The 25,237-nt window shown below is 44.7% G+C and overlaps 1 protein-coding gene across 1 annotated transcript in view; it reads right to left on the reverse strand.

Moving 5' to 3' along the window:
- Window positions 1–17,259, reverse strand: part of Fyn (FYN proto-oncogene, Src family tyrosine kinase) — a 191,923-nt gene extending 174,664 nt beyond the window's left edge. Inside the window, exon 1 of the mRNA XM_005073256.4 lies at window positions 16,852–17,259. The gene's annotated coding sequence lies outside the window, so the exon portion shown is untranslated. The remainder of the gene's footprint in view (window positions 1–16,851) is intronic.
- Between the last annotated feature and the right edge of the window lie 7,978 nt (window positions 17,260–25,237).

Consider the following 25,237-nt stretch of genomic DNA (forward strand, 5'->3'; position numbering starts at 1 on the left):
GGAGGCAGAGAGAGGTGGAACTCTATGAGTTCAAGGCCAGCCTCGTCTCTAAAGAGAGTACCAGGACAGGCTCCAAAGCTACGCAGAGAGAAGACTGGGTGGCAGAGAATAGGAAAAGGCGGAACAGGGCTGTGGGAGAGTACAGTCAGTGACAGAGCAGTGGGAAATGAACATCTGGCTAGGGAGACTGTGAAGTGTGGGTTCACCTGTCACTCGGGGTAACCATCTACCCAAGCTGCTTCACTTTAAAACCCACCCGTTACAGTGAGCGCCACTGAAGCCACCGGGCCTGAGCTTCGTGATCTTACCATGCTCATACACTTCTGATACACGACTGCCTACCAGTGAGACAACTGGCACGATGAATTTTACTTCCGCAGTGACAACCCATCTCGTTCCTTTCAATGACAACATCCGGTTGCTCACCACAGGCTCGCAAAAGTGCCTTGGACAGGAGAAATGCAGGTCAGCTAACTCCATCCGATCTCAACTAGCAGTGACACAAGCATTCCATCTGCTGCTCCTGTCAGAGGACATCACTGTGCCAGGACCACGCTGAGCCTGAGATGCATTTAGAGGAACGCAGACGATAAACAGTGTACACTAAGTATTTGCAGGAAACAGACCTACTATGGAGCTTTAAGAACTGGCCTTTCTCATTACACCACTTCCGCCATTTACTGAATGGTTATGCTTTTTTTCCTCATGCTGGGCAAACTCTACTACTGAGTTACACACCCATCCTCTAATCTTGTTTTTCACGAAAGTTGAAAATAAGTGTGAATTAGGACAAAACGTGTCTTGATATCTGCTACCCGCTATGGACAATGCAGTGTAGCCACACATCACAAACCTGCTACAGAAGTATCGCAAACTATTTCAGATGCCGAAAGCCTTACCCATGTGCCTGAAGAGATTCCCTATCCAACACTGAGAGAAACATTGTTCTCTTAAAGAAAATGGCCTGTTCTAAATTGGTGTTGCTTACTTTGAGGCTACGTTTTTTGTGTGTATACACGTGTGTAATGGAATGGGAAAGCTTTTCAATGCATTACCTTTACAAGAGGAAATGTCTTCATCAATAGTTAAGGGAGTCCAGATTTATGCTAATAGTATTGTGCATTTTAAAGACAGTGCATTTAAAAACACCAGGAGTGCCCATCTAATTCTCAGAACCAAAATAAACCTTCTTGAAGTTTCATATGTCACAGGTGAACTGTCTGTGCTTGTTAATGCCGCTGTACTAGTAACAAGTTCTACACAGGAGATGAAATGACCTTTTGCAGCAATGACAGAAGTGTAAATTCGGTGATGCTGAAAACCATGCTCTTAATTTTCAGATCATTATGGATCAGAAAGTTACTTAAATTTCAGTTATGACACACCTAATTCATAACTGCATTCAAGCAAGTGGCTAACTCCTACTAAACACAAAGGCTGTAGAAACTGAGATCACGTCTATACTGCCGTTTAGAAAAACTGATGGGCGGATTCTTTTGTTGAATGCCAGAGACCCTTCCCAGGGACGCACTCTTGCTCTCTTGCCTCCTCCTGTCAGCTGTGTGACACACATAGGAGAGAGACACCACACTAACACTGTAATTGACAAGTCCTCTCAAGTTGAGTGGACTTTGTTCCAAACCAGTTGGAAACCTCTGAGGAAAGCAAAGAACAGAGCATCGAACGGCTTCTGCTCTTGAGGCTGAGAACTGACTGTAGTTATGAGAAGATGATGGAGTTTATCCCAGTGAAAGCAAAAGAGGAAACTGAGCACACGAGCCAAGGAGCGTGAAGAGCCTCCAAGATTCAGTTCTGAGACAGTCTGGGATATGTAGGACTATCCTGCTGCGTGGCAAGCTTCTGACGGAGCTCCTGGTTTTAACAGTTTATGCTTGGCACTAGGATGGAGTGAAGTAGAGAAGACTGTGGTCCTCTATTATCCAAGACAAAGCATTCGAGAGGACCACAGAGTAACTTAGTTTGCTAAATTGTGAATTGTAGGTATTTGCTCGAGGTAGCAATTCTAAAATGAGGAGGAAAGAGCTGTGAAACTATTAGACAAAAATGTTTACACATTTTGTTAGAGGGAAAGAGCCTTCATTCGGTAGAATCTGCTCTTAGCATACTACCAGGGAATTTGCACCTGCAGAAAGAGCCACTTTCTCAAGGAGAAAGGCTGCGGTGTCTATTAAGTGCTACTCACCAGGATCCATTTCAAGTACTAATCATAATTGTAACTCTGAATAGACTGCAATAACCTTATGAGAAAATTAAAACTCATTCTGCATTAAAAAAAAAATACCAGTGATGTGAGTACTAAAAACTGACTTGAGTGAGAAGCAGAAAATACCATTCTACATTCCTGCTAATGCACAAATACTCAGGTAAGAGAATGGTATTATTTTATTTAGACTTAAATAGAACTATTTCACAAATGCAATTTTTTAACTTGCCAACTAAAACATACGTGTGTGTGTGTGTGTGTGTGTGTGTGTGTGTGTGTGTGTGTGTGTGTGTGTGTATTTCCGTTCTGGAATTGTATTTAGTGACTCTTTTCAATTAACTCATGGTACCCCATCTCTGGCTCTCCGGGCTCTCACTGACAGACAAGGGAAAACATGAGATGTATTCATTTATGGTTTGAGATTAGCTCCAAGTGTTACAGAAATTTTCTGGCAGGAAAACCCACAAGTATTGTCCCATCAGGCACCTCCTGCCATGCCTCCAGCCAGTGCGTGCTTTTAAAACAGGCCTAGAAAGTTCCTTTCAAAAATTACTAGGTATTTCAGGACACACGGATTTTCAACCCATCTTCCTAAATGCAGCATCATTCTTGTATGAATGTTAGTGAGAAGTGAGATGTAATTAAAAAGAGTTTTTCTCCCTCTCATTTGAGCTCTGGAAAGTACTTATGAATTATACTTGGAAATGAAACCCTGCATAATGGATGCTTTATTTAGTACATGGGGATTGAATAAAAACGAAGGGCATCTCCCCTTGTGTTTAGGGACATCATTCTAGCATTTTCCCCATTTCTTTTAAAATACTGAATGACAGGGGCGCATAATAAAATTTCTCCTCTAGCAACCAACATCAGGACAAATCTGAGAAAGGCTTGAACTTCTAAATGTATTTCCCTGACCTGTGGTCCCTCCTTCCACAGCACTGGGAAGAACCCTCCAGCAGCTAAGCTTGGAGAACCAACCCCCTCGCTACACTCTGTGGTTCCAAGCATACAGCTCCAGCCTTAAGGGTGGAACATCTCACTTCCCCTCTCAAGCAAGCCTGACACAGGTATCCTAAGCCATGACTTCCTCAAAAGAGAGTTATTTAAGGGAGGAATTCTCTGTCCTACCTCAAAGTAAATATATAGCCTAACTGCTTCTGCTTGAGGTATACACTCAACCATGTATTTTAAAATACACTACTTTATTTCTCAATGGTTGGATTCTACTTAATTATTAACATTACATTTCTGCTTCGGACAGAAAAATATAATCTTGCTACAGTCTCCTAGGAGTTAAGACTTTGGGTGCTTCAGGCAATTACTCAATTAAAGTCACCTCTAAGTACCTCTCAAAGCTACTCCTTTCCTTTTCCCTCCTCCCTCCAGGGAGCGTGGAAAGTGATGGGGGGCTGGTCCAAGCACTGATGACCCCCTACAAGGTAATTCCTCCTTGTGTTCTTGGGTGTGGGTGAACTCTTGGGTCTGCTGACACTGGTCAACTCCTCATTAGAGTTTGGCAGTATCTGCAGCCACGATCTCAGCCAGCCTCCAGGGGTGAGACTGGAGTACTTTTCATCTCTCAACCCTCCACTCAGGCCCCAGAATTCTCAGCAACTCTACACCCACTCGGAGAGTAAGTAGGACTGACTCTCAGGACTCCTCCCTGTGCCACATGCAAGCTTTGGGGAACCCCAGGGGGACACACTTCAAGCCTGGTTCTGCCTAAATGTGCCCACAGCCGGGCACACTTCAAGGTGGTTTCTTCCCATAGTTCCACACAGGTAACAGGGTGCACATGTCTTCTGCCTGCAGGGGTTGTTCCACTAGTCTGGAGCCGCAAACGTCTAAATGACCCTTAGACAAATCCAAGGACGGGATGCTGGGTTGCAGTGGCAAACCACCCCTTAAGTGGACTTCTAGTCTCTGTAAGCCCCTCTCACTAACACAGACAAAGATTTCTCCTTTCCATTGGAGGGGAACTGTCCTGCAACCTTCCTTCGTGAGCTTCACATACGCATGCCTAGCCTTCTGGGGTTCGGTTCCACAATTATTTTCCTTCTAACAAAGTCTGCCTCTTAAACGAAGGCGTGGGCTGACTCTGGTCTCTGAAACACACTGGAACGGCCTGCTTGAACATCATCAGCTAAGGAAAGTACTCTTGTTCTTATCTATGTTCTGTCCTCCCCTTAAAGTAAAAGGATCCTTAGCTTTCAATGGGGGAGAGAGTCCCAGGGCAGCAGGAATAGGGAGAGATCGAAAGAAAACTGAACATCCATTGAAAATATGACTCCCGTTAAGCCAACTGCTATGATGCAATGTCTCCGGGGCCCAGAACACTCATTAAGGACAAAGCAACACACACATTCATCCTTCTTTTGATGTATTAATAAATGTTTGAACCAGAAGCAATAAAGGCCAATGGTTTCCCATTCTCAACTTATTTGCAGCTAGTATCCTTACACTCCACAGGTTCTACTGCTGAGTAGAAATTCATTTAACAAAGAGCCACCCTTGCATCAGCATCTAGCTGGAACTCTCTACCTCCTTGAGTTTCCTTATTTGAAAGCCTCTTCACCTTTGTCTCTCTTCCAACACACCTACTGGCCCTCCCTCATCACTCCCAATCCAACCCATAGCCATGCCTGAGCTCTGCTTTCAGTTGATTCAACTGATATTTTCTTTAGTTTCTTAGAACATCCTCCCACTTAACTAGCCAAGTCAACACTTAATTCTGGGTCACCACAAGGCAAGCTTTCCCATTCCAAAGTCAGAAAATCAAAGTCACAAAACTGCTCTGAGGGGAATCATTTAAAACACTCAGGTTCCAGTGGGGTGCTAATCCAGATACTACTATCCATCTAGTTACAAGTTATCCTGAAGTTGAGAGCTCTTTGGACCTTTTCTGGACTCTCCAAGTCCTCTTCTGTCCATTAGTCCATGTCTTCCTGCCTCACCAACATCGCCCTCATTAGTAAAGGAGAAAGAGCAATAGGAGCCCAAACGGACGCTTGAGAAGAGCACACAGTCTTCCTCCTCAGGTCTAAGGAAGAACTGTTGCAGGAAACGGACCAAGGTGTTTCATCCAATAAAAAGAGAACTTCTGTCACAGGGGAGAGATGAGGGACAGGGAAGGCAGGCAGGCTTGCCTTAGATATAGCAGACTGGGAACTCAGTCACTTCCGTGTGTTGGACTTTTCCCCTGGCGTAGTCTGAGTGAAAGAAAGCACAGTCGGGTAATGAATAGGACTGCAATCTTACAAGCATCAAGTCTGTCTGGATCATACTTGGAAGAAATGAGCTGTGACCTATCCATTTCCAATGTAGACTGGAATGGATAGATGCCTGGAATGGACAGATTAATGGATAGGCTGGAATGTATAGATTGGAATGGACAGATTAATGGATAGACTGGAATGGATAGATTAATGGATAGACTAGAATAGATAGACAATGGATAGATTGGGATGGATAAATTAATGGATAGACTGGAATGGATAGATTGGGATGGATAAATTAATGGATAGATTGGAATGGGTAGATTAATGGAATGGATAGATTAGTAATAGATTGGGATGGATAAATTTATGGATAGACTGGAATAGGTAAACTAGAATGGATAGATTAATGGATAAATTGGAATGGATAGATTGGGATGGATAGATTAATATGCTACAGAACATTACAGAGCACCTGGCTGTGTTCCTTCTACCACATTCTCAGATTCTCCCAGGCACCCCTCACTGGCTTCCACAGAGTAACTCGCTCTAAGGAACTGTCTCCAACTCCAGCCATCTGAAAACAAGAAAATGATGACAAACCAGTGGGACTTCCTCAGTCTATTGCACTTAGGAAAAGGCTGAGATGTGGCCCACTCTCTACGCTTCTACTCCACTTTCAGGAAGGGTAAGAAAGAGGATCACAGGATTTTCACCCAAGAAGATGGAACACAGAATCCAAATTATTACCTAAAAACAGAATGTGGATTCTAAACTGACTCTAAGGATCCATGAGCAGAAGGATTATGGAAGGCACTGCCCACATGAGGAAGGTTTTCTTACGACACATCTCCATCAGAAAGTATTACTAAAAGCATGCAAGAAGCCTGTAGCCAGCGAGCACAAGAGCACAGCTTGCTGCACTTACATTCCATCGTTAGACTATTGCCACTAAAACAGTGCTGACAACGGCCTGCACAAACGGGGGGGGGGGGGGGACATGAACAGACTGGGTAAATAAATCAAGTAGTGACATTAGATGCCAACAGAGGGCGAGGGCCATCTTGTCAAAGCAGTGTGTGACCTCCCACATTGAAGGTAGGGGGCAGGAAAATTTTAGACCACACCATTCAGAGCACCCTACCCCCACTTCCCAAAGACCACAATGGCATTGCAAGCAGCAGAGAACACCGGGCACACTCCCTTTCCCTTGTGCAGCTGCCCTACATCCACGGAGAATGTTCTTGTTTCCACCCCCACTCCCAGGCACATGAACCGGTGTTCAGGTGACGGCTAGGTAGGGGAAGCCATTAATGAGGAACCCCAGTGCGGCTCACAGGTGGTTCAGAAGGCTCGTAATGAATGCCCGACAAACACCGCCCAGTGTGCTGTTGTGTCTTTTGTTAAAAAATGACTAGACTGGTCCCTCCTGTAACCATGGAAAACAGTTTATAAAAAGCTCATTTCCTACCATTCCTTTCAAAGACATTGAAAAAAAAAAAAAAGACTGAAGCTGAGCTACACTGTCAAATCTTTACTTTATAGAACCTTAAATCTGGTATAAAACCCCCGTCCCCTGATAAAGGGATTCTTCAGATGATGCCATGTGCAGAAGGTACTCCCACAGATAAAGCTGCCTTCTGTACAGCTGAGGCAACTCAGTCAATGTGAAGCTCACAAATGGACAAGTATGTGGTGGGTGAGGCCCTGCTTTCTCTGCCTCAGAGGCTGTGGGGCACAACATGTGTACCCCAGACAGCCCCTTCTCTTTCACCACTCACTACCATATGCTGCCAGCCTCCGCCAGCTGCAGAACCATTCCGTACCTTCTCCCTGGTCCTGCATGTCACCCTGCAGTCCGGTAACCTCTCCCCCGTGTCTTATCTCCCCCTCTCCCATTGAAAACTACGTTGATAGCCGGACATTGGTGGTGCAAGCCTTTAATCCCAGCACTCAAGAGGCAGAGCCAGGCAGATCTAGAGAGCGAGCTTCAGGACAGCCTCCAAAACAATACAGAGAAACCCTGTCAAGACCTAACTATGTACCTGACCACCTGAAAATTTCAGCAAAGAGCTAAAACTTCTGAACATAGTTCTTTAAACACATTCCATTCTCAACATAAGATCATGAACAGTCTACGATAGTTATAGGGAACACATCTTCTGCCACCAGAACACCCGGAAGTCAACACTCAGGAAGACGCCAGCCTAATAACACGATATCCAGGAAACCAGCTGCACCCCAGACCTTGCTCCAGGCCCATCTAAAGAGACATCCATCAACCTTCCACTTGGGAGTGACGTTACTACAAGCTGAAAGTGGACCAGCCAAAAGGGGGACAGCAAACAATATGCTGGCCCAAGAAAAGGATCAGCCCTTTCTTGAGAAGGCGTGACTCCCACATTAGGGCTTTGGGAACTGGAGAGTTGGTCCCTTAGCTAAATGAGCAGCTGGAGTATTAACTTGGACCAAGTCATAAAACTGTTTGAACCTTGGATTTCTCCTATCAGTTTCTAACTAGTAATATAAGGCATCATACAGCAGAAAGCTACTGAGAGGCATAAATGCTTAATGTAAGAAAATGGAAAGACTGGGTGTCTGGCTGCAGCTTGACAAGCGGGAAGAACTCTAAGGGAAAGGGAAGATCAGGGATCTAGGAAAGGGGAGCAAAGGTAAGAACGTGATCAAAGTTAAAGATATAATGGGTGGACAGACATCTTTGCTAAGTAGTGAGGTAAGCCAGGTTTAACTGAGGAACAGCCCCAGAGACCCTGGGGGCTTTGAAGGCCATGCTCAGGGATCTGGACTTTGACCTCCTACTCAGCGGGTTGTTAGCACACAGGAGGGACCAGCAGCAACACCATTTCTTGCTGACAAGCACCAGTGCCTCCCCCCCAGTCCAGAAGCAGAGGAGTGAAGCAAGTTTTCTTTGCAAGCCAGAGGCAGGAAGATACATCTTCCACGGAGGAGCCAATCGAAGTGTACAGTGAACTGGTATAGAGCAACACTGTCAGGGAAGGGACGATGATAAGCGGTAAGAATGACAAGATGTTAAGAGTCTGCTGATAAGCCGGTTCTGGAGCCTGGATCTGAAGACAGTAAGATGCTGTGTTTGCATTTCTGGGTTAGAAAATAAACTAGACCAAAGTGACACCCTCCAAACTGAGAGAATAACCAGAGAAACTGTGAACACTTTTTAAAACATTCTTGTCATTCACATGCTGAAATTAAAATAAAATGGAAACAAAAATCAGTGGCAAGGTTTGAAAATGTTATGACTTTTAACAGGTGTGGAAATGAAGGAACTTTCTGGCACTCTTTTGCCTCTCACTGGAGTTTACACTGAACAGGTCATCACAGACACACAGACCCAATCCCTTTTTCTGGGATTAAAAGGAGGACTGGGGAAAGTTTCCTGGACTTTGTTGTGGGGAAAGGAGAACAGGCTCATTTTAAATTTTCCGTTAAAGCCCTACTTTTCAATACAAAGCAGATGGACTCCTTACACAACTACTAAAAAGCCTGCTATTTTGGGGTGCCTCAAAGATGGAAGCTCTGAACAAAATAAAGAATCTGAATTCACCAGATAAAATCCCACTAGCGCATTCAACAGGAGCAGAGACTTAGAGACCTTTAAAATGCCAAGTTAAGAGGTCTTCTTGTGACAGAGGCCAAGGCTCCCCTGACTCTGGCTGGGGGATCATTTCTAACAATTCCTACCTGTTCCCACCACTAGAGCTGGGGCTCTAGACTCCCTGCCTTCTGGAAGCTCCTCCTCCTCCTCTATTCCCATCACTCCTCCCAGATACAGAGATTTCAAAGCAGTCTACCCTGGCTGTGCTGTTGTAATCAGAAAGTGGCCTGGGAACATGCATTCCAGCAGGGCCCAGGTACTCTGCAATCACTGGCGCCGTGTTCTTTTCTTAAGAGGTAAAAGCTGGCTTTATTACCTGCTTGCTGTTCTGCAAGGGTGGCTGGAAGAATAAGAGGGCTGAGGCTCACAATGAGTTGTGTGGGGCTGGCTGGGTACAGACTCTGCTCCAGGGATCACAATCTCTTGAGAGAAGCAGAACAAAAGGAGAGTAAAGAACACAGACACTGGAGCCAGACCACCTGGGGTTCAGATCCCCAGCTCTGCCACTTATTAGCCTTGACCAATAAATAAATAAATAAATAAATAAATAAATAAATAAATAAATAAAAGGAATCGCATAACCTCTATGCTTTAGTTTTTGTTTTGTTTTTTGGTAAGTGCAGCTAATCATGGCATGGCACTGTGTTGTATGCCACTCTGACTAATCACCCTCATATAGCTCTGATTTGCCAAGGGTTTACACGCCACTGTAAAAGTCCACTGCTCCTTGTCCCCCACCCACCTGACGCCCTCTACTACATGAGTCAGGCTGTGACGAGGGTGACAGGAGGTGTAAGCAAGCGCTGTGGGAGCTCTGAGGGAGGGGCGCTTCTCAGGAGGGGAGTCCTCAGTGGCTACATTAGGAGGGAAGTTTTCACAGTGGAGTAAATGTGCCTGTCTGTCCCCTAGCACATGACATAGTAACTGCAGAGCAAGGAGGGAGAGCTGTAACAACCTTCAGAAGCAGGACACACCCAGGCCGGGCCTCACTAAGCTATTAGCTGTGTGACACTAGCAAGTGACCTCACAGCTTTGAGCCTCAGTCTCCCCATGTGACTAATGGGGATAATAATAGTGTCCCTGTCACATGGAGTTGTTGTGATTAAAAAAAAATTACTGTATGTAGAATGGCAAACACAGGCCTCCAGGGTTCAATAAAAGGCTGGTGTTATCTGTCCAGAATATTCAGACTAGAATGAGCAGCTGTGAGAAGCTATGTAATATTTTATTACCAACAAAAATGGTGAGGGGAGTACAGGATCAAAATATGTAATCCTTAGGAAAAGAAAAGCTTTTGGAATAGGAATAAGCAATAAGCTAAGCCTTTCTGATACTGTAATTTTTTTTTCCTCACAAAAGTTTACAGGAAATAGATGCTCAATATCTACTTTCCCAAGACAGCATGGGTGTTGCTTCAGATTGTGGGCATACTAATGCAGAAAGGAATCTGTACTTCCTAAATGCACCCAAGAAGACCTAGGTGGCCTCCCATCCCGTGGGAGGTACAGAGCAGCCCTGTGGAACCAGGTGGGGACCAACAGAAGTGTTTTCATCCAAATGTCACAACTCCGAGTCTAGCAAACACTGTTAAAGTTTCATGAGTCAGTAAGCTTTTCTTCCCACGTTTTTATTAGGCTATAAATCCAGTTCAATTTATATCCTTCTAGGATTACTGCGTCCTAATCAAGTCCAGAGTGTCACTTATCCCTAAGCTGTCTATACTACATGTCACCGAAGCCCATCTAGATAATGTTGTTGAGGCTACTTAGGCTGTTTTAAGAGCAAAAAATTAGATTTGCTTGACTACAAACTCTAGAAGATGATCATATTTCTCTAAATAACCCAACTCTTTTTTTTTTCTTTTCAGAAACCAAATGCAAGGTTTCTCCTACTTTGTAGTTTCTTTTTCCTTTGTAAAAATCAGGATACATTGTAAAGTCCAAGTGGAGGGGCTGAAGGGTAAATAGGTTGCAGCTCGGGGTTGTCTGACTGAAACAAAGAAACACTTTACAGGGTTGGTTCTGGAAAGCCTTTATGTTTCTATTCTCAGGATAAAGAAGAGTCTGGATTTCTTAAGAACTCACTAAAAATGCTGTTTCAGCCACACTGTATAAACAAATCTCCTACCTTTCCTAACACTTCTTGATCTGAGACTAAGTCTTCCATTAAATCTCTTTCTAAACACTCAAATTTTCCTAATAAACACACAATACACTTTTCAATAAGCACACACACATACAAACAGAGTCACTGAGATTATAGGCATATATATAATGTGATCTCTGCTTTCTAATTGCCTGTGTGTGCATGTGCACATATGCATGTGTGTACATCATATATTAACAACAGCAAACACAACTGTTTACTGATATGTGGGGTGTGATTTTTAAGTGCTTTACATTTGTCAAGTCATGCAGTCTCCATTTAAAGTAGTGGTTCTCAGCCTGTGGCTAGAGGCCCATGGAGGGGGAGGAAATGACACTTTCACAGGGGTGTCACCTAAGACCACTGGAAAAGTCGCCAGCTGGTAGTGGCAGTGCATGCCTTTAATTCTAGCACTCAGGAGGCAGAGGCAGTAGGATCTCTGAATTTGAGACCAGCCTGGTCTCCAAAGTAAGTTCCAGGACAGCCAGGGCTACACAGAGAAATACTGTCTCAAAATACACACACACACACACACACACACACACACACACACAATCAGAAAACAGATATCTGCATTAAGATTCATAACTAACAAAATTACAGTTAGGAAGTAGTAATGAAAATTTTATGGTTGGAGGATCACCACAACATGAGGAACTATATTAAAGGAGTGCAGCATTAGGAAAGTTGAGAGCCAGTGATTTAGAAGAAATGGGAGCAGAGAGAAGATCCAACGGCTAAGAATGAACAATGCTGTTGGAGAGGACCCTAGATCAGCTCACAACTGTTTATCTCCAGCTCTAGGGGATCTGACACCTCCAGCCTCCTCAGATGCCTGCACTCATGTGCATTTACCATCCCATGCCACATATTAAAAAAAAAAAAAGGTAAAGAAAGATCAGATCACACATCTGGGATGATCAAACCCAGACCCCACCTCAGCTCCATGCTCTAAACCCACCCTCACCTGAACTGAAAGGCTCAGGACCTGGGGACTGGGCCCTTTGAATAGGTCACCAAGTCTCTCTGGATTTCATTTTGCCTCAAGTGAAAGTAGCATGTTGAACTACATGATCCTTAAGATTCTAGGTTCCATGACCTGCAACCTTGAAAAACTCTATAAGCAGATTCCATGTCTGACTGCGGCACTTGTCTGTATGTAGTGAGTCAGACGCCACGACTGCTACCTCTCTGGTCTCTGGATGGTCAGGTTCCCAAATTCCCCATGCTAAATCCAATGGCACTTTTCATCCTGTATCTGGTCAACTCTCTGATCCCAGCTACTACTAGACCGCCGCCCCCCCCCCCGTATCTCCTCCACTGAGGGCCTGCACCCTATTTCCATTGTAGGGCTCACCTTGGTCACATCTATCCTACTGGCATATTCTCCCCAAGGGATATATTTCCACGGCTTCAAGTACTTTGCAATTTGCTACTAGTAAACTTATATTTGAAGCTTAGTCCTTGTCTCTAGTTGCAGAGCCACCCACCCAGTCACCTGCATAAACGTTCACGGGGGCCACAATGAAGCTACCCTCCTGCTGCCTCACTGGTCTCCACACCTCCATCTGGTTTCTGCGATTGCTCTGAGCTCTCTCAGTCTCTCTCACTCCATCTCTACTGAACCATTCCCATTCCGACCTTCATTTGTTCTTCTCAGCTTCTGCAAACAATTCTCCTGCAATGGCTCTTGGCTGCCTCAGGCTGTGCCCCGCACTATGACCAAGTCTTATGTTCATAAAATACAAACGAGGCCCATGCACATCTCTACTCCTCTATGGTACTCAGGATGGATACTTGAAAAAAACTTTTCAATGTTTCCTTCAGCTCTGTCTTAGCTCTCTGTCCACCTCTCCGCTACCCCCATCTAGTCTTAAACTAGATGCAACATTTCAAATAGTTTGTGCAGTCACTTTTTTTTTTTCTGGTACAGTGGACATCCAACAAAACTCAGCTAACCAATCCTCACTCCCATGTATCTCTTCCTTCACCTGGTGTCATAGAGCAAGGCCACTATAGCCACACTACTCAGGCCTGATCCTGACTCTTCCCTTGGAATTGTGGTTTTAGATTAGTTACTCAAGAATTAATGAAACTTGTAATTTTCCTTCTATACAATGATGATTATCAGAGACATTGGCTCGTATCATTATTGTTCAGATTAGAGCTTAAGTGGATCATGACACACAGTGAATGCTCAATAAATGCTAACTATTGTTTATTAGTGTCATCTCCTCAGGTAGACTGTGGGCTTCTGAGGAGCAAGGGCCCTGCAAGTGTTCATTGCCAGAGTCCTCTCTCCTTGTTATCCTGTACAAAGCAACATAGCTCAGGTCCCAACTAAAATAGAAACATCATGTAAGAAAGCTATATCAATGAACAAATAGCAATATGAGTTCACGTTTCAGTAACATAAGCAGGTAGACATACGGCCCCCGCTCTCTCATCCACACTTCCCAGTCCCCATGAAGCCTTTATCATGTATCAATTTCTCATTTTCCTTAATTTCTTAAGGAAAATGGAACCATGATTTATAAGGATCCTCCCTAGCTTCTTTGGAGTCTTCTAGACTGACAGATTAAAAACTAGGCCAAGATAGGTGCTTCTGGGGTAAAAGACCACATCAAAGTCTACAGAACCAACATCAAATAATAATACAGCGAGGGGCCACCCAATGGTAAGTGGACCCTAGAAATGACAAAAGGACAGGTTTGTTTGGTTTGGTTTTTAAAAAAACATGCTGAAGATGAAAATACCTGAACTAATAAAATCAAAGGAACAAAAGCAACGATGGGTGTTGGCTCTCACTTACTCCCTAATTCTCCCCATCGTTCAAGCTTTTTAAGGAGAGTGAGTGGAAGTGCTTGGTTAAGTGCTAAGCAAAGCTCTTTAACAGTTTAACACACACATCTTACTCTTTTCTCTAGGCCAATGGCTAACGTAGAATCTCACAGTCTCCTGCAGTTCAGCCCGGCCACAGTCAGCCTTCTCCCAGAGACTGTGTGGAAGTGATGCATGCTACATCCAAACCAAAGCATGTTAGAGGGAGATGCACCCTGCTCAACTCTCTCTATCCCTCCAATCTATCAGCAGAAACAAGTTACACAGTGGAAGGGTGAGACCCAGAGTCACACACTGCACAGAAGAAAGCTGCCTACTTAACAGAAACACCTATTGGGACTATCACATGAGCAAAAATAATATCTTTTGCTTCTGTACCAGTCTGTTTTCAGGCCTATTATAGCTGCCAACATGAGTCTACTTAAAACAGATGTCAGATGCGTAGCGTTGACCCAATTCACATTTGTTACTCACTCAATGAGCAATCAACCAAATACCAACTAAAGTAAAACTTGATAGATAATGAGACAAGCCAGATTAGGGTCCCTTCTCAAGGTGCTGACCAATTAGTGGTCAAAACAGTCAGAAGACAAACAGTATCTGCTGATGATGTTGGGAAACAAGTTTGGAGACCTGGTGGCCAGCCTGTAGCAGAGGACCTGGAGAAGGCTTCAGGAAAAAAAAAAAAAAAAAAAAAGATGGCATTTGTGCTGGGACTGGAGGGTAAAGACTTCAAGCAAATCAGGTGCATTGGAGACTCTAAACCCTGGGAAGTAGAGAGCATTTGTTCATGTTAACTTATCCTTAATTAAGTTCCTCTAACTTGGGCAGCACAGTGTAAGTTTACTGTGTACTGGCCTTCCTTTCTGGGTCTGGTATTCCAACAAATCAGCCTCTGTTTTTGGAGAACACTTACGATTAACCCTTCTGCCTTTTGTTTTTTAATATAAAAGTTCCACAAGGAACGTCACAACTCTCATCTGCTAAAACAGTTCAAGAGTAAACTTGGGACAGTTTTGTTACTTTCAACAGCGGAGAAGCCACAATCAGATCCAACCTAAATCTTGACACACACGTCAAGCCTGCGATTTACATTTCCACCTTAAGAGGAACATCATAGGTTCTGAATTCAGACATCTACATCCCATTAACTACCCCTGACGCTTGAGAGTTGAAACCACTTCCTCCGAAATCTGAGTTTCTTCATCTGAAGAACGCTTGGTACTCATGAGGCAGAGGACAGAGACAGAGCACAAAGGATGGGAAGTACTATAGTCGCCTTAGTGGTGAGAGGAAGGATGTGGGCATTCAAAGTCAACCTTGAAGCCAACAAGTGCTGACTCCAATGGTCTTCCAAATGCCAGCCCAGTGTTGGTACCACAGCCCCGGTTACTTAAATAAAGGGGCAGAGTGACAGCGCTGGGAAGACCAGAGCACATTTCAAAAGTCTTCATTCAGCAAAGAGGCCTTGGACTTTAAGGGCTGGCTGCCTGGGCCTTCTTCAACAGTTTTGATTCTGACTCAGAAACAATTTTGTTCTGATCCTCCATCAATTTACCCTGTCTCAGGTATCAGTACCTATACTCAGAAAGAGGGGAAAATGGGGGAGGAGAGGAGGTTTCCTGGAAAGTACAGCAACTCCTAAAACAGCTGAAATAATCCCCCACCCCCTTAAATAGAAGAAACTGCAGTTGCCACTCAGCATTACCCGTCGGTGGATACAGCAAAATGCCTGCACCTGCCGCTCCGGATCTGGGAGCTTTCATTTTTCAGTAAATGTGGTAGAAAGCACTAAGAGATCAACTGCTTCATCAGAAAGAAAGGGAAGCCCCCGGGATGAGAAACAAGAAGCACGGTACCCTGGGTACTTTAAGTCTCTTCTCTATGAACTGAAAGGGCTCTTTGTGTCACACGCGCACACACACACACACACACACACACACACACACACACACAGAACGAGTCTGATTTATTGGAGGAAGGAGGGGCAAAATGGGTGCTTTTATTATCCTTCCACCCAGTGAGTCCCAACAAACGCCTCCTGGGCCCAAGCTTGGTGGCCTCTTTCTAGCCCAGTCCCTTCTGCCTGTGGCCTCAGAGATAAGAGAGCCCGGAGGAGACCAAACAAAACCATCCACCGACCTAGGGAAGTAGGGAGGAAATCCAGCGAGTGGAGAAGGGAGGAGAAACGAGTTGACAGAGCCGAAGGGGTGGGGGACAGAGGAAGAGGAGGCAAGGCCAGGCGCAGGGGAAAGGGGAAGGGTGGGTGGGTGGTGGCACAGGAAGGGTGAAGGGGAGTGTGGGGGAAGTGCAAGGGAGGTTCCAGAAATAGGCAGGAGGATGCGCTGGGGAAGGCGAGGGCCGCCGAGGGAGGAGGCCGAGAGGTGGAGGAGTGGGGCAGGGGTTGGGTGGGGAGGAAAGCAGCACGGGGCATCAATTATTAAGTGATTACATCATCCCTGACATTAAAACAACACACACAGCCCGGGTCCCCGCGGGGGGGCCGCGAAAGGAGGGCGGGAGCGGAGCTGGGCCAACCTCGCCCCCAAGCCAATTCCTATTTTTCACCCGGCGCCCGCCGGCTACTGCCGGCGGCCGAGGAAATGTACCCCGGTAGCCGCGTAGCCTCGAGGAGGCACCCCGCATCAGTGTCCTGCGTCGCGGGAAGCCCGGGGCTCGGCGCCCCGGAGGCTGCGCGGCGGGACCGCAGCGGGGGCAGCCCAAGCGGGGGGAGCTGGGCCGGGCGTATCCGCAGCATCCCGCGGCTCCGCGCATCCCCGGCTGCTTACCTGCGTGGCGTGGCGCTCGGCTCCGGAGCACATTCACATGGTCCTCTCCCCGCCCTCCTCCGGCGCGGCCCAGGCGGCTCCGGCGGCTCCGCGGCGGGGCCCGGGCGCTCGTGGGCCTCGCGAAGCGCCGAGGGGGCGGCGCCGGTGTCCCCGGCCCGGCAGCCCGGTCCCTCCCTGGCTGGCGCGGGCGGTGGCTTTGTGTGCGCCCGGGTAGTCCTCGGAGCGCTCCGGCTCGAGGCGGCCTCGCTGTGCTCCTGGCCGACAGGCGGGCGGGTCTCGGAGGCCCGGCGCACGGCGACCCCTCCTCCTCTCCGCGGAGCCCCCTCCCCGCCGGCTGCGCTCCTGACAGATGGCGCAACTGCACCGACGCGCCGCCGCCGCCGCCGCGGCTTCTCCCAGCTACTCTCGCTGATGCTCGGGTTGCTCCGGATCCCGAGGGGTGCGAGAGGGGGCGGGACACGCTCTGAGACTGTCAGGTCGCTCTGCCCTATCAAAGGGCCCGATGGGAGCCGAGGGCCTCAGCCATTGGTGCGCGTGTGGGAGGCGGGACGGCCATGGGTGGGGCCGCCGAGTGGGTTGAGCGTTACTGTGGTGGCGGGCATCCTGGCATGCGGGCCGGGCGGCACTGGGTGTGCGACGGGATGCGAGGTTGGAGGAGGAGGGGGTGTGTGTCTGAGGATCGTGTGGAGTTGGGAATTGGTGGGGTGGACAGGAGAGCTGCTTTCTACTTTGCTAGCAGAGACTGACACCTGCCACTGCAGCCTAACAGCCATGGGAACCTATTTCTCCAGAGAAGTAACCTTGCCTTTGAGAGTGGGAGGATAAAATGGAAAGGTGTTAAGAATGGCGATGGCAAATCACAGAAGTGGGGAACAAAGTGGAGAAACCCATTGAAGAAACCGGCAAAGCTAGACGACCCCGCAAATGCACGACGAATAACAAACAAACAAATTTTCACATTTTATTAGTCTCACATTCGTGGGCACCCAGATATCTTTCTTTTCCAGGAAAAGTCTGGAGAAAGTATTGCTGAAATGCAAGGGGCCTGCAACAAAGAAACCCAAAACCACACAGCGGAGATTGTTGGCACTTTTTCTCCAGATGTTCAGCAGTAGCCGTTGCTTGTCTGACTTCTTGGGGCTTCAAACCTCCTTTGGTTTTCTTGTTTTCACTCGTTGCCGAGCTGAGCTTTTTGCTCAGATTTTCCTTGATGAAATAATGGCCGAGTTGGTGTGCAGTTGGGAAATCACTGATCTTTATTTCCGATCCAGCTTTTCTATGGCAGGATGTAACTTCATAAAAAGAAACACTTCGCCTTCCTGATTTTCTTTATAGGTAATTCCTGTTTACCGAAAGCTCTGTTTTAAGACGTGTCCAGAACCATTTTCCCTTAATGATTTTGGCAAGAAACTCCCCTCTCTTCCCTCAGCAAATCTAATCTTCTAAGAAGTACGTTTAAGTGAAGCAGCCTTGACTTCGGAGCTCAAGGTCTGTGTTATCTTTCCTGCCCACTACTTTTCCTCTGTAGTTTAAAAATACCAGTCACTCTTGCTGACTTTCTTCTCTTTTCTTAGGAAAGTTGGTACTGTTAAGTCAAGGATCCTCACGTGACAGATGAGGAAACTGAGGGCAAGAGGAGGTGACGCTTAGGAATTCCATGTCCCATCTCTTCTCGAAACCTGGAACAGATGGCTGAAGTCACCTCATTGTTTATAGCTTCTTAGAGAGGAGTCACTTTTTGGCATCTGGAGTATAATAGCTTCTCCATGTAATTAATGGACAAATGAAAGCCAAAATAGTTAAATGGCAAACTAGCCAACTCCCAGCAAGACTTCAGTCTATATTTTTAGTTCTTTACTTACCTTGAAAAACAAAAAAAAAAAAAAACAACATTCCTAGGAATAGCCTTAGAGGGGTTGTTGGGTCTCCACAGGAGGATTTGTTGATGTTGTGAATAAACCCTGCAAAGATGTCAGTATTATTTTGATCTGCTCCCAATGGTCTTCTCAGTGAACTTGACTTAAACCCCCACAATGCTGCCCCTGGCCTGCCCAAAGCAAGGCATGCTTCGCTCTAGAACCTGCCATTTTTTTGTAGTTGTTTTGTTTTGTTTTTCTGTGGTGGTGGGTTTTTTGGTTTTGTTTGTTTGTTTGTTTGGTTGGTTGGTTGTTGGTTAGTTTTGGGAGACAAGGTTTCTCTGTGTTAACAGCCCTGACTGTCTTGGAACTCATTCTGTAGACCAGGCTGGTCTCGAACTCACAGAGATCACCTGCCTCTGCCTCCCAAGTGCTGGGATTAAAGGCATGTGCCACCATCCCACCAGTTTTGTTTGCTTTTTTTTCAGACAGTATCTATTACATAAACAAGAATGGAGACATTGTTCTTGAATTTCTTAGATTTTCTTGTTACTTTGTTGGTGTTTGTTTATTCTATTTCTCTCACCTTGAAGTTCCCTGTTTCTATTCTGGTGTTCTTTTTTGTTTTGTTTAATCTGTGTCTCCTGTTTTGCTCTCAATATATAGTTAGTGTTATTTGCTAAAATGTGTCTCATCTTACAAGATTTTAGTGTTCTTACCAATCAACAAAAAAATTATTATTACAACTAAAAAAACTATGTTCAAGGAAGGGCTGAAGAAATAGCTCAGTGAATAAAGGGCTTTCTGCTGTAAACATGAGAATCTGAGTTTGGCTCCCAAAAACATGTTTTTTAAAGGCTGGGACAGTGGCAAGTGTCTGTAGCTCCAGGTGACAGACTCTGCCTAAAAATGTAAGTTAGAGAAACAATTTAGAAAGTCTGACATTGACCTCTGGCTTCCACAGACATTGCACACATGAGCAAGTATACCCACAAGCACATATGAACACCTATGAACATGTACACACAACCTATTCTGCACAAAAACATACAAATATGAACAAGGAAATGTATTCCAAAGCGACCACGAAGAAGCATATTCCCAAAGGACTTAGCATCATACCACACAGCTACTTGTCACGTTCACTGCCATTCTACTCATAACAGGCAGGGAATGGTGACAGCTTAAGTGTTCTTCAACTGAAGAAAGGATAATGAAAATGTGGGACATTTAACCAACAGAATATTCAGCTATAAAGAAAAATGAAATCATGAACTTTTCAGGTAAACGATGGAACTACAAAAGATCATCTTGAGTGATGTAACTCAGACCCAGAAAGACAAGCATCACTCATTCTTTCTCATCTTTGGTTCCTAGTTCCAAGTCCTCAGATGTGAGTGCGTAATCTGGAGTAACTGCAGAAACCAGGAAAGTAAAGGGACGGTGGCAGGAGTGGGGAACAATGTAGAAGGAAATAGCAGGGTATAGGCAATTTGAAATGGGAGGGAATGGGGGAAAATTAGCACAGTAATTAGGGAGAGGGGGAAAAATGATAAATACAGAAGAAAAAGTAGGCAAGTAAAATAACAATAAGGATGTCCAAAAAATCATAGTATTGTCTGTCTACATAAAATTAAATACAAAACATGTCTGGGTATACCTGTACATTTGGTTTAGTTTAAATAAAATCTTTCCATACAGTTGACAGCTGACATGGCTGCCCCACCTTCCCAAGAGCCATAAACCATCTAACAAAAACGCCAATACCAGATATGGAGAAGTCCTATTTTATCTAGTTGGTCAAGGTTGTCCAAGAGAGTCCTAAAAAACATTTTAGGTATTGTTGTCACCCTCGGTTGCCTCCAAGAGGTGCAAGGGAAGTCTCTATTTCTGAAGATACTATGCACTTCATACATGAGACCAAAAGAGCCTGAGCTGGGTGGAATCTGAGAGACTCCTCTGTGGTGCTTAGCTCTCCTGGTACCAGAAAGTGCCATGCAAACTTCCACCGGGGGAAGCTGTCAATAGTCCTACAGGGCAATGACACCTATGAACCACAACAATGACCAGCATGACATGATAACCCTCAGGGTGAAATAATGGCATACATTCCTCTGTGGTAACCAACAGCTCCCTAATTGGACTTAGCAATTAAGAAATGTTAAAGATTAGGAAACAATTAGGGAATGTAAAAGATTGTAAGAGCCAGAGTTACTCCAGATTACGCACTCGCATCTGAGGACTTGGAACTAGGAACCAAAGATAAGAAAGAATGAGTGATGCTTGTCTTTTTGGGTCTGAGTTACATCACTCAGCATGATCTTTTATAACTCCATCCATTACCCGAAAAGTTCATGATGTCATTTTTCATTACAGCTGAATATTCTGTTGGTTACATGTCCCACATTTTTCCTCAAGAAAGCCATGCCTAGTAGTGTAAGCCTAGTTAACTAGCTGGGGCTAATGAAGTCATAGATCTTAGATGAGAACCTAAAACCACTTTATTAAACCAGAAAATTCCTAACCATATTCTAAATAGTTAGCCAATACATAAGTGTTTTTCTCATCCCCTTATCAAAGAAGCTTCTCTTTGCAACAGACAAGACCATGACAGAAAACCACAACCAATCAAAATTCAAGAACAAGAGACAATGCAGTACCCAATCCCACCTGACACACCCATAACACTGTTCCTGCACCTAGGGCTCAGGAGTCATTGAAGAAGAGGAGCTGGAAAGATTGTGAGAGCCAGGGGACCAGGGAGTTTGCTGTGAGATTGTGTTTCCCAGAAATGTCAGAGTCTACACTCATGAAGTCTCATCAACATGGCTGCCTAAACAAGACCTGAACAAGGACACAAATGGACATGCTAATGTGGACAGGAGAAAGCTCAAGGGGCCTCAACTCTAGACACAGAACTACGAACAACTGGGGAAGACTGAGAGCAGGATAAATGGTTTTCTCCATGGAGGGGGCCACCCAATTGGTTATCCAATACCAAGTGGTTCCCCCCTGAGAGAATATACATACAGGTAATGTTGTATGGACTGAAAATCTTGTGTTTATGAGATATACATATATAAATGCGTGGTGTGTGTATGTGTGTGTGTGTGTGTGTGTGTGTGCTGTTTTCTCATCCTTCCTTATCTCTTACAGAAGATTCTAGTCCTTAGGTGGCACTGCCCAACAGGCTGATGGAACACCAGTTGTAACTTGGACAGGAGGGAATTGAATATTCTATTCCTTGAGTGTGTATGAAACCTAACTCAGATAACAAGACTCTCCCAATAAGAGAGTTGAGATGTTACGCCAGAATTTTAAAACTGATACTACAGTTGCTCACCTAACCCTGTCTTCTGGGACTATTGTTACTTATTAAACAGGAATTTCTTCCTTTCCATTCATGGTTTGTCCTCAGCAAAAAGATCACAGACTAAAGCTCATCTCACCTTCCTCAGACAGTGCTTGCTTGAACATAATAAGAATGAGCTTTCAGCTTTTATCCCATGTGCATTTCTCCAGGGAGGGTTCATTGTCTCTGAGAGTTAATTATGCAGGATTTACAACTGGTCTTTCACATGAGGGCTCCTGAGAAATGGGAAGATTGATGGAATATTGCCTTTCCTCCTACCTTAAGAGTCAGCTTAAGAGGCCCAGCCAGTTTTAGCCTCTTCCTGTGTAATGTCCTTCCTTCACGTAGAAGACCCTCTTAATGGTTCTTGGCTCACAATGACCCCCTCCTTCTTTGATACTAGCTTCCAGTGTCCAGCAGTGGACTCTGGGTGGCCATGTCTGTAAGACGTGACCTTCTGTAACACCCCAGCCTAACTGTAGCCAAACGATCAGGATTAGATGCTTATCCCACAATGAGCCAAGTATTATTTACTGAGAAATCAAAATTAGATCAGAGTAATACAGATGTGAAATGCCAGTGGCTGTAACAAATAACCCTCATGTCTCTGCGAGCTTACATAACAGGATTTTAATACTCTCTCAAGTCACAGGGAAGCTGTTCACAATGCGATTCAGAATTTACATCTGGATTTCACTGAAGTCGCTCTGTTCAAACAACTGGGAGGTAAAGGGAAGAAGAAAATTGCATGGCAGGTTTTAGGGTCAGTCTTAAAAGTGACACACATCATCTCTGCTCATTGTTTGTTGGTCATGTGACTGAATCTCTATGCAAGGGAGCCGGAAATGTAGCACAGAGTTCCCAGGCTGAAGAGGAAATGGCTTTGGCCAGTATCTTGCCTATATGCAGCATTGGGAGCTGTCGTAAGTAAACAGTGCTCGGAGAGAGAATAGATAGATACACATTTTCCATCGATACAAAAATGCATTTTACATCTTATGTAATATATGTATGTATAAATAAATTAATAAAGTATGTAATATAAATTCATAAGATAGTTCTAAACATGAGAAGGATGACCAACAACCACCCTCTAAATTTCATTCTGAATATTGCTTTACTTAATTGGCCAGCATTTTGTTTTGTTTATTGTATAATCAAGCAGTCCTTATCAAGTCAGATACTAAGAAGGCAGGGAATATTCTTTTGCCAAGGTGTGAGTTGGATGGCACAAATCTTGAGTTTACAACCATCTGTCGATAATATGTGGGGGGAACAGAATTTATTCTTTGATGTATGGGTTATTCTTTCTGTCGCTGTGATAAAGTACCCCGATAAAAGTGATTTAAGGGAAAGTTGGCTTGTTTGGTCTCTCAATTTGAGGTTACAGTCCATCGTGGTGGGGAAGGCATGATGGCGGGAGCTAGAGGAGGCAGTCAGTCACTCTGTATCTCCAGTCAAGAAGCAGAGAATGCTGTGTGCTTGGATTCAGCTGGATTTATCCTTTCGATGGAGGATCCCAGCCCAGGGAATGAAGGTAGACCCTCCTACCTTACTTAATCTAGTCAAGAGCATCTCTCACTGGTGTGGGCAGGAGCTTGTCTCCCAGGTGACTCAAACTCCAATCAAGTTGGCAGTAAACATTAAATTTCACACCTGAAAATTCCCGTGTGGAATATTTATCCTCCAGAAGTGTCAGCTTTACTTGTGGATATACTTGATTCTTTCAGTGTGCCTTACTCCTGCTTTTTCCCAGATTAGCTAAAGCAGGGTCTGAGTCAGCTCTATTTAACAAGAGATGAAGCAGAAATGAACATTTTCACCAAGTCCAAAAGGAATGATCTACTTCAAGGCACAATCCATTTTAAGGCTCTTAAGTTACTCAATTCATCACCTGTTAGTCGACATGTAAATCACATGCAGACTTTGTGCTTATAAAAATTGTTTTTTTATACATGATTTTATATTTTATTGCATTTATTTATTTGGGTATGTGTACACAGGCATGCATATGACACAGCATGCATGTGGATGACTTGTGGGAGGCAGTAAGTTCTCTCTGTCCACCATTTGGGCCCCAGCGATTGAACCTGGGTTGTCAGGCTTGGCAGCAAGCACCTTTATTCCCTGAGCTTCTCACTATCCCTCCTGCATGATTTATCATGTACACAAATCTGTCTGGCCACCATGAACATAAGATGAGTGTTGGATAGATACTGACCTATCCGTTATCTTAGTGAGCCCAAGATGACTTCACATAGTCAGGTTTTATGAAACATGTCTGTGTGAAAATATGCACCCAAGTGTACCTATGTATAGCTGTGTGCAATTGTCAGCACCAGAAATAGGAGCAAAAATGCTTGCTTGGAATGTGCAAGTTTGGTCAGTGTGAGTCTGGAACAGTCCCTCTTACACGTTACAAGTTTAAGGTTCCTGTCTTGCAAATCAGGCTCAACTGCCCAAAGATCTTAAAGCCCAGGACTCATTTAAAGAAGAAGTGTGTCTTTATATGACCCTTGGAACCAGAAGGCAGTGAAGATAAAGCAGTCAAAGAAGACAGCAAATAGACTGATGTCATTCAGGAACCTTGTTAAACTCTTTAAACAAAGAGAATCAACTCTACTAAGATTCATTTTTTTTAAAGAATACCTATCAATGTAAGTTTTTAAAAGTAAAATTTGCCAAACAAGCAAACAAAAAGTCAGGCAGTGGTGACACACGCCTTTAATCCCAGCACTCAGGAGGCAGAGGCAGGTGATCTCTGTGAGTTGGAGGCCAGTCTGGTCCACAAGAGCAAGCTTCAGCTCTGTTAGGGCTACACAGAGAAACCCTGTCTCAAAAACAAAACAAAACAAAAAATCAAACAAACAAAGAAAAATTTGTTCCATCTTGCATTTTTTCTCCTCAAGGTAGGGTTTGATTTGTTGCTGGGATCAAAGGCATGTGCAACCATGCCTGGCTCAGCCATATTGCATTTAAAAAAGTTTTTTGTTGCTTGGAATAAACTCTATGGGCTCCCTTAAACTAACCCTACCCCAGCCACCTCCAGAGAAAGAGAAGCAAAGGCCTTCTATTTATACTCAAATCTGAGATTAGACAAAGATATTTCTTTCACCACTAATGCTTAATATTGTTCTGAAAATTGTAGTAAATACAATAAGAAGGAGCCATATCTATG

This window comes from Mesocricetus auratus, unplaced genomic scaffold (genome assembly GCF_017639785.1).
Source record: "Mesocricetus auratus isolate SY011 unplaced genomic scaffold, BCM_Maur_2.0 Super-Scaffold_100018, whole genome shotgun sequence".
Taxonomy (NCBI): domain Eukaryota; kingdom Metazoa; phylum Chordata; class Mammalia; order Rodentia; family Cricetidae; genus Mesocricetus; species Mesocricetus auratus.